The sequence below is a fragment of the Schistocerca gregaria genome, chromosome 6 (assembly GCF_023897955.1).
Source record: "Schistocerca gregaria isolate iqSchGreg1 chromosome 6, iqSchGreg1.2, whole genome shotgun sequence".
NCBI lineage: Eukaryota > Metazoa > Arthropoda > Insecta > Orthoptera > Acrididae > Schistocerca > Schistocerca gregaria.
Genome location: NC_064925.1, coordinates 469,205,238 through 469,218,755, shown reverse-complemented (window position 1 = coordinate 469,218,755; position 13,518 = coordinate 469,205,238).

The following is a 13,518-nucleotide window of genomic DNA, read 5'->3' as shown; positions in this document are numbered from 1 at the left end:
TGAAACGCCTAGAACCGCTCGTCCACAGCGCCTTGCGTGGGAAGAGGAAGATATGGATTATTCACTCCTGTCTGTCAGTGTGATTGCCCCAAATTCTGAAATTGGTTTCAAAGTAACTTCATGATGAGCTAGAGACTTGAAATCTTAATAACAACTCAGAACTGGATGACAATTCAATATTAACTCAACTTCTTACGTCTACCTCTACAACTACATCTACGTGATTACTCTGCTATTCACAATAAAGTGCCTGGCAGAGGGTTCAATGTACCACCTTCATGCTGTCTCACTACCGTTCCACTCTCGAATGGCTCGAAGGAATAAAGAGTACTTAAATTTTTCTGTGCGAGCCCTCATTTCTCTTATCTTATAGTGATGATCATTTTCTCCCTATGTAGGTGGGTGCCAACAAAATGTTTTCGCAATCGGAGAAGAAAACTGGTGCCTGAATTTTCATGAGAAGATCCCGTAGCAACGAAAGACGCCTTTTTTTTTTAATGATTGCCACTCCAATTCACGTATCATGTCTGTGACACTATCTCCCCTATTTCGCGATAATACAAAACGAGGTGCCCATCTTTGTACTTTTTCGATGTCATCCGTCAGTCCCACCTGATGCGGATTCCACACCGCATAGCATTACTCCAGAGTAGCGCGGACAAGCGTAGTGTAAGCAGTCTGTTTGGTAGACCTGTTGTACCTTCTAAGTGTTCTGACAATGAATCACAGTCTTTGGTTTGCTCTACCCACAATATTATCTATGTGATCGTTCTAATTTAGGTTATTTATAATTGTAATCCCTAAGTATTTAGTTGAATTTACAGCCCTCAGATTTGTGTGATATTTAGATGATTTCTTTTAGTACTCTGGATGATCATTCTTCGTTTACCACTATCATTTCCCAAAGGGCTCCAGTCCTGAAACTTTCAACGTAGCTCAGAACCAGATGACAATGCAGTATTAACTCGCTTTCTTGCCCGGTTTGTGGTGGAGGGTACTTCGTGTACCACTGCCATATCACACTTATCCTGTTCAATTGAAAATACACTCCTGGAAATTGAAATAAGAACACCGTGAATTCATTGTCCCAGGAAGGGGAAACTTTATTGACACATTCCTGGGGTCAGATACATCACATGATCACACTGACAGAACCACAGGCACATAGACACAGGCAACAGAGCATGCACAATGTCGGCACTAGTACAGTGTATATCCACCTTTCGCAGCAATGCAGGCTGCTATTCTCCCATGGAGACGATCGTAGAGATGCTGGATGTAGTCCTGTGGAACGGCTTGCCATGCCATTTCCACCTGGCGCCTCAGTTGGACCAGCGTTCGTGCTGGACGTGCAGACCGCGTGAGACGACGCTTCATCCAGTCCCAAACATGCTCAATGGGGGACAGATCCGGAGATCTTGCTGGCCAGGGTAGTTGACTTACACCTTCTAGAGCACGTTGGGTGGCACGGGATACATACGGACGTGCATTGTCCTGTTGGAACAGCAAGTTCCCTTGCCGGTCTAGGAATGGTAGAACGATGGGTTCGATGACGGTTTGGATGTACCGTGCACTATTCAGTGTCCCCTCGACGATCACCAGAGGTGTACGGCCAGTGTAGGAGATCGCTCCCCACACCATGATGCCGGGTGTTGGCCCTGTGTGCCTCAGTCGTATGCAGTCCTGATTGTGGCGCTCACCTGCACGGCACCAAACACGCATACGACCATCATTGGCACCAAGGCAGAAACGACTCTCATCGCTGAAGACGACACGTCTCCTGTAGCGACACCACTGGAGGCGGGCTGCACGATGTTGGGGCGTGAGCGGAAGACGGCCTAACGGTGTGTGGGACCGTAGCCCAGCTTCATGGAGACGTTTGCGATACCCGATACCCCAGGAGCAACAGTGTCCCTAATTTGTTGGGAAGTGGCGGTGCGGTCCCCTACGGCACTGCGTAGGATCCTCCGGTCTTGGCGTGCATCCGTGCGTCGCTGCGGTCCGGTCCCAGGTCGACGGGCACGTGCACCTTCCGCCGACCACTGGCGACAACATCGATGTACTGTGGAGACCTCACGCCCCACGTGTTGAGCAATTCGGCGGTACGTCCACCCGGCCTCCCGCATACCCACTATACGCCCTTGCTCAAAGTCCGTCAACTGTACATACGGTTCACGTCCTCGCTGTCGCGGCATGCTACCAGTGTTAAAGACTGCGATGGAACTCCGTATGCCACGGCAAACTGGCTGACACTGACGGCGGCGGTGCACAAATGCTGCGCAGCTAGCGCCATTCGACGGCCAACATCGCGGTTCCTGGTGTGTCCGCTGTGCCGTGCGTGTGATCATTGCTTGTACAGCCTTCTCGCAGTGTCCACAGCAAGTATGGTGGGTCTGACACACCGGTGTCAATGTGTTCTTTTTTCCATTTCCAGGAGTGTAGTTCACAGGAATGGTAGGCAAGGCTCCATGTGATATCAAATATCTCTATTACATTAAATCTTTCTGCTAGAAACACAAAGGAGAAAGAAATTTATTTGACGAATCAGCTGAAGGTAAACGGAATTACACCTAAAATTAATCACATATCTTTGCTGTAATCTAATCAGAATGTTTAAAAGACTAAATAGAAGAAAATAATTATTTAAATAAAATTAATTCTTAATAAATCACCTTTGTAAATCAGAGTGGAATGTATAAAATAATTTCTGCTAGCCCCATACAGATTCCTTAGATCATACAGATAGTCTTGAAAACGTGCGATTTAGAGCCTAACAGTGTAAGTAGGCTGTTAATGTTTCTATATTGGTAACGCCGCGTAGCGCACTGTATGAAAATCACTGGCTGTGCTGTGTGCAGTTTGTGGCTGGTTTGCATTGTTGTTTGCTATTGTAGTGTTGGGCAGTTGTATGTGAACAGCGCGTAGCGTTGCGCAGTTGGAGGTGAGCCGCCAGCAGTGGTGGATGTAGGGAGAGAGATGGCGATGTTTTGAGAGCGGACGATCTGAACGTGTGTCCATCAGAGACAGTAAATTTGTAAGACTGTATGTCATGAACTGATATATATATATTATGACTTTTGAACACTATTAAGGTAAATAAAATGTTTGTTTCTATCGAAATCTTTCATTTGCTAATTATGCCTATCAGTAGCTAGTGCCTTCAGTAGTTAGAATCTTTTATTTAGCTGGCAGTAGTGGCGCTTTCTGTATTGCAGTAGTTCGAGTAACGAAGATTTTTGTGAGGTAAGTGATTCATGGAAGGTATAGGTTATTGTTAGTCAGGGTCATTCTTTTGTAGGGATTATTAAAAGTTAGATTGCGTTGCGCTTAAAATATTGTGTGTCCCTTTAGTATTGATCAGAATAAGTAAAGAGAGTAGTGCCTGAGTACCTTCAATTCTGATCAGCTGTTTGAAAAGCAAATAATGTAAGAGGTTTATAAGCACAGTCAATCATAAATTTTTCTAAGGGGAAGTTGCAAGATAAACCTGGGGTGCGTGCAATACATAAGTTTGCAATATATAACTGATGCATGTTTATTTCACCATTTCTACATCTACATCTACATCTACATGCTGTTATAGTAATTATTAACCTATGCATGAATAGTTCACGTAGTTAGTATTGTCTGTTACATCCACCTTAAGTTTTCATTGTAAGCTATACAAGTATTTCCATAGCTATTAAAAGTTCGCGGTCATAGATTTTCAGTACTGTTTGTCCATGTGGATTAGGAATCCATTTGGGACTAGAAGAAATTATTTTGTACTTTTTAGTCTGACTTAAAAATATGGGATTAAAACTGATTTTTATTTAAACAGTTGTAATAGTAGTCAGCTTACTTTGGAACAGACATTCCTTTCCTCTGATTTTGCCAGCAATTTTCCATGTGCTAACTTACCTTCTGTCTCCGTTCTTTGGAGAGTTCTTCTTATTTCCTGTCACCTGTGTGCGTTCTCTCTGTCAGCCCTTTCTCAGTATTACTTCAATATGTAGTCGTATCCTGTAAAGTGTCCCGTGTAGCCAGATTAGGGTAGGTCTTCTGTAATTTTGTCAACGTATCGGATGCAGAAATGTTTCGAATCGAGCTCCTCATATTGCATGAGTATACTCTTTTTCGATCTGCTGGAGCTCATGTGTTTTATACGGACTGTAGGTTTTCACGCAGTAGTTCCATATGACGTCGTTTAGGTGTGCAATGTGTTGATACATTTCCACTTTCCTTCTGATTTTCCAGTGGCTATTATAGCACTCTCTGTCTCCTGATAAGTTTCTGAAAAATCAGCATTCTCTGAGCACCACTGTGTTGAGTAGGACTTCGTGGTCTAATGTGTCACTTCAGTATAAAGCACCAGAGGCCTGATAACTGTAGTGGCGTTTCTGCTATTATTTCTCTTAATATGGAGTTCAGTGACAGTTCTGCATGCTGTCTCTAGTTTAGCAGTCACCCTTATTTGTCTCTTTTTCTGCGCTTTCTCTGAAGTAATTTCACCGAGCTGCTTAAATTCTGGACGTTGTTTGATGCAGTCAAATTAATGGTCAATGATGATAGTATTTTGTCGGTCATTAATTCTGTCTTTTTGAAGGAGATCTGCAATCCGTTTCTTTTTTATGCACATTTCCACAGGATTTCGATAAGGGTGAACACAGTTTTTGGAGAGTATGACAAAATCATCAGCGAATGTCGAACAGGACATCTGGACTTCCTTCCTGTTTCCTTTTCACATGGTTTCGCCATGGTCCACCAATGCCAGCTCCGTAAGCCATTCTCTTATGACATTCTTTGTGACAGACCGCCCAGTGACGCACGCCAGTCTTGATCTCTCCCACGAACTTCACCTAACACTAAGTGTGTGTGTGAGCGTTTTCGGTACGAAGTTGATGGTATTGGTAGAGGTGCCAAATAGTTGAAATAGCCGTTACTTTCCGTTTGTGCATTATTCAGAGTTACTTCTTTCGGACGTAGATGTTTTTTCGGCATATGATGAACTTGTTACTTTTCAGCTTGCATGTGATACAAGCCGCACGTATAAGGTTTCAGTGTGTAGCCGTTGTGGAATTCATAGCTTCATATTATGTGAAACTCTAATGGTTTTCTAAAGATAACTCACACAATTAACCATGGTTTATTAAACCGCCTCCAAGATCTTACGAAACTAGGTCAGTCTCTGAAATTCATTAATTGTTAAGTGTGACTTCCGATTATTTTTATTCTTGTTGGAAATAAACTCGAATTTGTGAAACTTTAAAAAATACTTATGTGCGTACGTTAGTTTCGCATAGAAAATCTTGCGTGCATTTATATTAAATAGTTCTGTTTGACATTGGGTAAATGGTTCAAATGGGTCTGAGCACTATGCGACGTAACATCTGTGGTCATCAGTCCCCTAGAACTTAGAGCTACTTAAACTTAACTAACCTAATGACACCACACACATCCATGCCCGAGGCAGGATTCAAACCTGCGACCGTAGCGGTCACGCGGTTCCACACTGAAGGGCCTAGCACCGCACGGCCACACTGGCCGGCGACATTGGGTACCTTGGGACGTATCTGAGCTGGCGCCCCGAAGACGAAACGTAGCCAAACTAGTAAGTCCTGCCACATTTACGGGGGAAAACTGAAGTGTTTGTGCTGTGTAATGTGTGTATAAATATTTTACTCCAGTAGCACGTGGAGGCTCCGAGCTGATATAAAAGTGTTAACAGTTTAGAATTTTTATTGTCAACGAATTTATGAGAGAGATTCATTTTTAGTTTTTCATCTACACCACATGCACATTCCCATACAACCCGTTAAATTCGCAAGAGGGTGCACCATGTGTGCGAAAAATTGTGGAATTCTAGACTCTATTACAATACGCTGTTTATCACGAACCGAGATTACGTTACATACCGCCGTGTTACACACAAACGGAGCCCTCTAGCGGTAGAGGGCTGAAAATATGTAGACGTGAAGAGTAAGCATGTAGAATGTGAATAATGTCTGTTTTATTAAACAAGATCCAGGGATTTTCACATAAAAAGTTCGGAGACATTACTTTTCTGGACGCCCTCATAGAACGGCTTTCAGAGGTAATAAAAGTCATCAGGAAATGCTTACATGATAAGCGATTAGCGAAATTCATGTTACCCAGTTATTCCTATCGTGCCTTTAGTGCGGCCTCATACACAAAGCAGATGATATTAAACGGATTGGTGGTTCACGTTTCGTTCAGTGAACGATTTTGTAGTAGCGTTTTCCGTTGGACGGCTGGCTGCGCCGTTGATAGAGCTTCAATTACAGTTCCTAGTCTCCCCGCTCTTCCATCTGTTCTCGACAGGTGGTACTCGAATGCACCTGCACATCTAAGGACAGTTCCACGCGCTTTTGGTTCTATTTGGGAGCAGTCAGCCACCGAACAGTGGCCCTCATCAAGAATTGATCGACCGCGCCATCAATTGGCGACCAATTACAGCTGCGCATCGACAGCCTTTCCACTGGCTTCTCCCTGGTGCGCCTCTCACACACCTACAGTCTGCGAGAACAGCTCGTTCGTACATTCACAGCTATTGTGCTGCAGCCTGCACCACCGACCAACGTTCCTCATGTGTCCACTCTGCTGGTCCGTGGGCTGAATAATGTCATACCACCATCCTAGGTGTGGGCAGTAAGGCAATAAGCACAGTTCGGCACTAGCAACGTGTCTGACTTCAGAAAAATCAAGACACTTCTTAGGATGTATAGACATAGAAAAAGCTTCAGACATAGCACTGTGGTGCAAGGTGTTCCAAATTATCAGGAAAATAGGTGAACGTTGTTCTCTAAGCTCCTCAGTCCATTGGTCCCGGTGGCTTTGTAGCCCATCAAATGCGAAGTCTGATGGCGGAGGCGCACAACGAAGTTGAAGCGATGATGGCTCATTACAAATAAAAGATTTTATACCGAGTGTTCACTAAAAGGAAACTCATTCTGCCCCATTTTTGCTGCTCGCTCTAATCAGATTGGCTGGGCCTTAAGTCTTCCGAGTGCCGACGGGTAAAAATTTCCTTTGAATACGCCGCTCTCCTACCCTGGGCTGTTCTTTAGGCGGTTAACCAGTAACAGGTGTCGCAGCATTGAACAATGAGGAAAACTATTTCTCTCTTTTTCCACCGCTCTCTGTGGCCAATGTGGTGGTTCTTCATCGGCTCGGTCGAGTTCCTCTCTCTCTCTGGCCTCTAGTTTATTCCTATTACACAATCCTGGCAGTTCTTATGTTGCATAAACATTTGGTTTTTGTGAAGTTAACGTCCAGCGGTGCCTCACGCCTTCAGAGCATCCAAAAACACGGAGTTGCCCTTTATTCCCCAGATAGCGCCTATAGCATCTGGCGTTTTCTGGAGAAAACACAACTCTCTACGTTTTGTGCACAACAGTGCCTTCTTGGATTTCGATAAAAACAGCGTTCCTTCTCATTCCACTTCTGGGTTGTAAAAGTAGTCGTGGTTGGTGGCCATAAGCCATACAACAACTCATCAGTAGTGACCTGTGGTGCTTCGAGTGCCCAAAGGCAGCGCTCCAGAAGACTGTCCGGTGACCTGCAGGCCAATCACCGACTTCCACGTCTCCCGGCGCTCCCTTCCAAGAACCACTCTAGCGGTGGTGGCCTAAGTGACTCCATAACTCGGTTGGCTCGTACCAATTTGCTTTCAACATCCTTTTATTTATAGAAGGCATGTAGATTCCAATAAAATATTAAATGAAGAGTAAATTACATTATTCAGCTGCTGACAATCACCAGTACTGTTACGCATCACGTTCCTCAATGTCGATTTATCATTCCAATCAAAAGTGGCTTTGCATTGTGACTTTACGTCCGCCCCTAAGCCGAGTCGTCAGCGCATCTGACTGGCATGTAGCGAGTCCGGATTCGTTTCCCGGCCAGGTTGGAGATTTTCTCCACTCATGGACAGAGTATTGTGTTGTCCTCATCATCATCGACTAGCAAATCGCCCCATGTAGCATCAACAGCAAAGATTTGCAACTTGAAGGCTGAAATTTCCCAGGTGAGGACTCCTAGCCTTCAATGCCATACGATCTTTCCATTATGACTTTACACATGTTGCGGAACTATTTCTGAAGAAAATGACTCAGTAATGTAATCTGTCTTGCTGCACGCCGTACGTGGGTTTGCTCGAGTGCTGCAGAGCTGTAGAGCTTACTGATGTATCATGGGGGTTGTAGAGTGTGAGAGTAGAGTGGTTCAAATGGCTCTGAGCACTACGGGACTTAACTTCTGAGGTCATCAGTCCCCTAGAGCTTAGAACTAATTAAACCTAACTAACCTAAGGACGTCACACACATCCGTGCTCGAGGTAGGACTCAAACCTGCGACCGTAGCGGTCGCGCGGTTCCACACTGTAGCACCTAGAACCGCTCGGTCACCACGGCCGGCCGGATTAGAGTGGGATGATGAGATTGGGATAGATGGAGGGTAGATTTTGTGGCATTGTGTGTGTGTGTGTGTGTGTGTGTGTGATGGTAAGCTATGAATTAGTGAGAACACTGTCCTTGAGCTACTGTTTATTTCGTCATTTTTCGTATTTTTATAGATCACTGATGATGCGTTGCATGAATAGCTGAAACATGATTAGCAAACACGAGTGAAACATTCCATTGTCAGAGACAATATTTTTTATTATCCATACAATAAAACATAATTGGAGTAGCAGCTGAGGAAAAATGTCTCAAAATATCAACACTCATAAAAACTACGACTTATCTCTGTCTTAGTATAACCTCAGTCAGTTCCGTTACTTCACTGAAGCCCCACTCCAGCTGTATGATTGATTCATGATCAGACATAACGCTTCCACCAAGCAATATCAGGTCTTTACATTAGACTTACAAGCCCAGATAGCTACAGTGATAGACGCCACAAGAGATGCGTAGTGCGTGATGGCGTGGTTTACATTTCAGAACATGAAAGCATACGTTTCTAGGAGAGACAGCTAATATATTGTTTCCTATCACGTATACCTCGTAAAAAGACCAATAAAGCAAACCAAGAATGTATCAAGCTGATACGGAGGCCTATGGGCAATCGCTCTTTGCAAAGGCCATTCACGACTGCAACTAGAACGGGGTGATGGAGAAATGGCAACGGTGTACAACGAACCGTGCGCCACACGCTGTGATGTAGCTTGCGGTATTTAGATATAGATGATGATGTAGAGTCACACGCGACTACCGTAGAATGATAAATGTTATCTGAGGAACTCTGAGCTGAAGGTAACACTCACTGTCGAGATTCACAAGGTCATTATTAACGTTAGCCAATAAACAATGCGGCTACATGATGATTGTCTGGAACCCAGACCGCTGGCATTTTCATTGACTCAAATCGGTCGACAGTTACTATATTCAGTGATTCGGTAAACTCCTTAGTTTTGGGTCTTCAGTCATCTGAACATTTTGATGCGGCATTTCACGAATTCCACTCCTGTATCAAACTTTTCTCCTCAGATTAGCACTTAGACCGTATGTCTTCGGTTAATTACAGGAAATATTCGAATTTTTGTCTTCCCCTGCTGTCATTTTCCTTGTCGTATCACGGGAGCTAGTACCATAGAAGCTATTTCCCGACGTCTTAAGAAATGTCGTATATTCTAACCAACTCAAATCACGTTAAGTTTCAATACCTTTCTGTAACATAGCATGTTGTAATGTTTCGATTTTCTTCCACTTTTCTACAGTCCATGCTTCAGTTCTATAGAGTGCAGTGCTTCACGCATACTTTTACAGAACTTTCTCAAATTATGGCTTTTCTTGATATCAGATTACTGCTTTTGACTAGGTATGACGTATTAATCTGCTTCTTATATCCCCCTTGCTCCATTCAGCCAGGTGCTGGCTGGTTCCAAGGCACCACAATTCTTTCACTTGCTCAGTTTTCACAATTTCTTTGGTGATCTCATCTGTGCTACCCCTCAATTCATTCGTCATTCTTTGGTTTCCTTTCAACATACTCAGTATTCTACCGCAAAAAATAACGTTTTTTTTTTTTTAATTCTCGGATATTCAGCCGGGTGGTATCGTCCAAGTGTTGCGAGATTTCACAAACTACCTTTTTACCATCTTCAGGCGGTCAGATTGAGTAACTAGCTCGTTTGCTCGCTTATCTGTATTTCTGTCCTCCAGAAGCATCACTGGGCTTCGACCGTCTGACCTCCAGCATGGCTCTATGATGTTCAAAAATGGATTTTGTCTGTCTGCCTAACAGGTTGTTTGTATGTTTCACTGCATGTCTGTAATCAGTTTTGCCCTAAGTGCTCAAAGTGTACTTTGGTCTCTTATTTGAAGCGTCAGGGTATTGTGTACGTAACTGGTGAATAAGGTGGTGGGTCGAGGTTGAAGCTTCCTCATAGATACTTTCTCACCTCCTTTTCATGTACCGTGTGTAAGGATCGATAGTTCGCCTAACAGGTCCTTAATGAGTGTATTGGGCATGTAATGGCCTGCGTCTGCAACGTTGCAGATTATTCTGTTTCAGGGATCAGAAGCTTGTGCAGAAGCGTGTATTCAACCACTGATCGAACTTCAGAACCTTATCAGATATCAGGAAGGATGAAAGCCCTGTATAACCTTAACTGTGTCCCTGCAGTAAACCCCCATCCCTTGAAGAGCTTTACCACTACTTCTGGACCTATTAACATGTTTGGAAAGAGGTAAGTGTCTATGCAGCTGAAGGCCAGGATAGGTCACCGAGTCGCTCCACTCTAGTTCTCTGCCGGCCACAAGGATCTGTCTGTCAGCAGGGGATCAACTTCTTCGTGAACGCTACTGATAAGCAGTTGTCTTGTTCGTCCAGATGTTGCACCAGTTGACAATGTCGTCTAGGTGCTCCTTTAGCTTCCTAGAGATGAAGTTGAGGTTGCAGCTGTTTTTATATACTACCGTATCACTGTTATATGGCGCTGTTTCACTACCTGCCAATTTTTGTCGAGTCGTTGTCGTACAGTGAGTAAAATATGAGGCATAGAATCGTGCCCTGCAGAATCCCAGTCGCAGCATCCCTGATCGTGCTGATACGTTTGCAGCGACTGATGGAGAATTGCTTCCCTACCAGCAACGAGTCAATCAAGGTGATATGGGTCCTGCAATGTCTAATGGGGATGATTTGTAAATAAAGCCATCATACCCGTCTTTGTCAAAGGCTCGTGTCCTGTGCTTCCTACCTCCCGCCCTACGTAAGTGCTCCTCTAGACACAGGGATTAATGGATAGTGCATATTGCTGTGTTCTGGATAGCTAGAGGTGATTGTGTTGATGACACGTAGCAAACTGGTGAGATCTCTGTGGATATGATACTCCAGTACTTTCCCTAGGAAGCTGTCTTATATACCCATTACCTTGCCTGCTTCTGCCGATCACAGGCCGACAGCGTCCGGACTTGCTTCGCAGCCGAGATGGTGGGGGAAGCATGCTGGTGGAACCTAAAGTACGGTCATCTGAGCTCCGATGCCACCGAACCCATGTCGCTACTGAAGTGGAGGCACTTCTGTGTGGTGTGGTTTCAGCTCTTCATTTAGCATGTTGTGATACGGTCTTCACATAGACCACCGCTGTGTGCTCAGGATGCTCAAGGTTGGGCTATAGGCTTTACTTAATTGGAAATCACTGTCTTCGTTTACTGAAGTTTCACTCGAAAATAAACGAGCCAGAGGCTGCAAAATGAAAACCGCAGGAAGGATCGTGATGCCATTGCATGTGGAAAAATTAATTTATTCAAAGGTAGCATCACATATTTGTAAAAATGAAGTACTAACAAAATGTAATTTTGGTTTTTAGAAAAGTTTTTCAACAGAAAATGTTATATATGCTTTCATTGATCAAATATTAAATACATTCAATAACTGAACATCACCCATTGAGATATTTTGTGATCTCCCAAAGGCTTTTGATTGTGTGAATCATGAAATTCTTCTAGATGAGCTTAAGTATTGTGGTATGATTGGGACAGCACAAAAATGGTTTAATTCATACTTAACTGGAAGAATCCAGAAGGTTGAAATTAACAGTACAGATAGTGTGCAAAAATCAGAAGAGTCCTCTAACTGGGAAGTTATCAAGAATGATGTCGCACAGGGTTCAGTCTTGGGTCCCTTATTGTTCTTAATATATATTAAAGACTTGTCACTCCATATTCGTAAAGATGCAAAGTTAGTTCATTTTGCTGATGATACAACCTACGGCCGTAATTTTTCCCGAGGGCATGCAGCTTTACTGTATGATTAAATGATGATGGCGCCCTCTTGGGTACAATATTCGGAGATAAAATAGTCCCCCATTCGGATCTCCGGGCGGGGACTACTCAAGAGGATGTCGTTATCAGAAGAAAGAAAACTGGCATTCTACGGATCGGAGCGTGGAATATCAGATCCCTTAATCGGGCAGGTAGGTTAGAAAATTTAAAAAGGGAAATGGATAAGTTAAAGTTGGATATAGTGGGAATTAGTGAAGTTCGGTGGCAGGAGGAACAAGACTTTTGGTCAGGTGACTACAGGGTTATAAACACAAAATCAAATAGGGGTAAAGCAGGAGTAGGTTTAATAATGAATAGGAAAATAGGAATGCGGGTAAGCTACTACAAACAGCATAGTGAACGCATTATTGTGGCCAAGATAGATACGAAGCCCACACCTACTACAGTAGTACAAGTTTATATGCCAACTAGCTCTGCAGATGACGAAGAAATTGAAGAAATGTATGATCAAATAAAAGAAATTATTCAGATAGTGAAGGGAGATGAAAATTTAATAGTCATGGGCGACTGGAATTCGGTAGTAGGAAAAGGGAGAGAAGGAAACGTAGGTGGTTAATATGGACTGGGACAAAGAAATGAAAGAGGAAGCCGCCTGGTAGAATTTTGCACAGAGCACAACTTAATCATAGGTTACACTTGGTTCAAGAATCATAAAAGAAGGCTGTATACATGGAAGAAGCCTGGAGATACTAACAGGTTTCAGATAGATTATATAATGGTAAGACAGAGATTTAGGAACCAGGTTTTAAATTGTAAGACATTTCCAGGGGCACATGTGGACTCTGACCACAATCTATTGGTTATGACTTGTAGGTTAAAACTGAAGAAACTGCAAAAAGGTGGAAATTTAAGGAGATGGGACCTGGATAAACTGAAAGAACCAGAGGTTGTACAGAGTTTCAGGGAGAGCATAAGGAAGCAATTGACAGGAATTGGAGAAAGAAATACAGTAGAAGAAGAATGGGTAGCTGTGAGGGATGAAATAGTGAAGGCAGCAGAGGATCAAGTAGGTAAAAAGACGAGGGCAAGTAGAAGTCCTTGGGTGGCAGAAGAAATATTTAATTTAATTGATGAAACGAGAAAATATAAAAATGCAGTAAATGAAGCAGGCAAAAAGGAATACAGACGTCTCAAAAATGAGATCGACAGGAAGTGCAAAATGGCTAAGCAGGGATGGCTAGAGGACAAATGTAAGGATGTAGAGGCTTATCTCACTAGGGGTAAGATAAATACT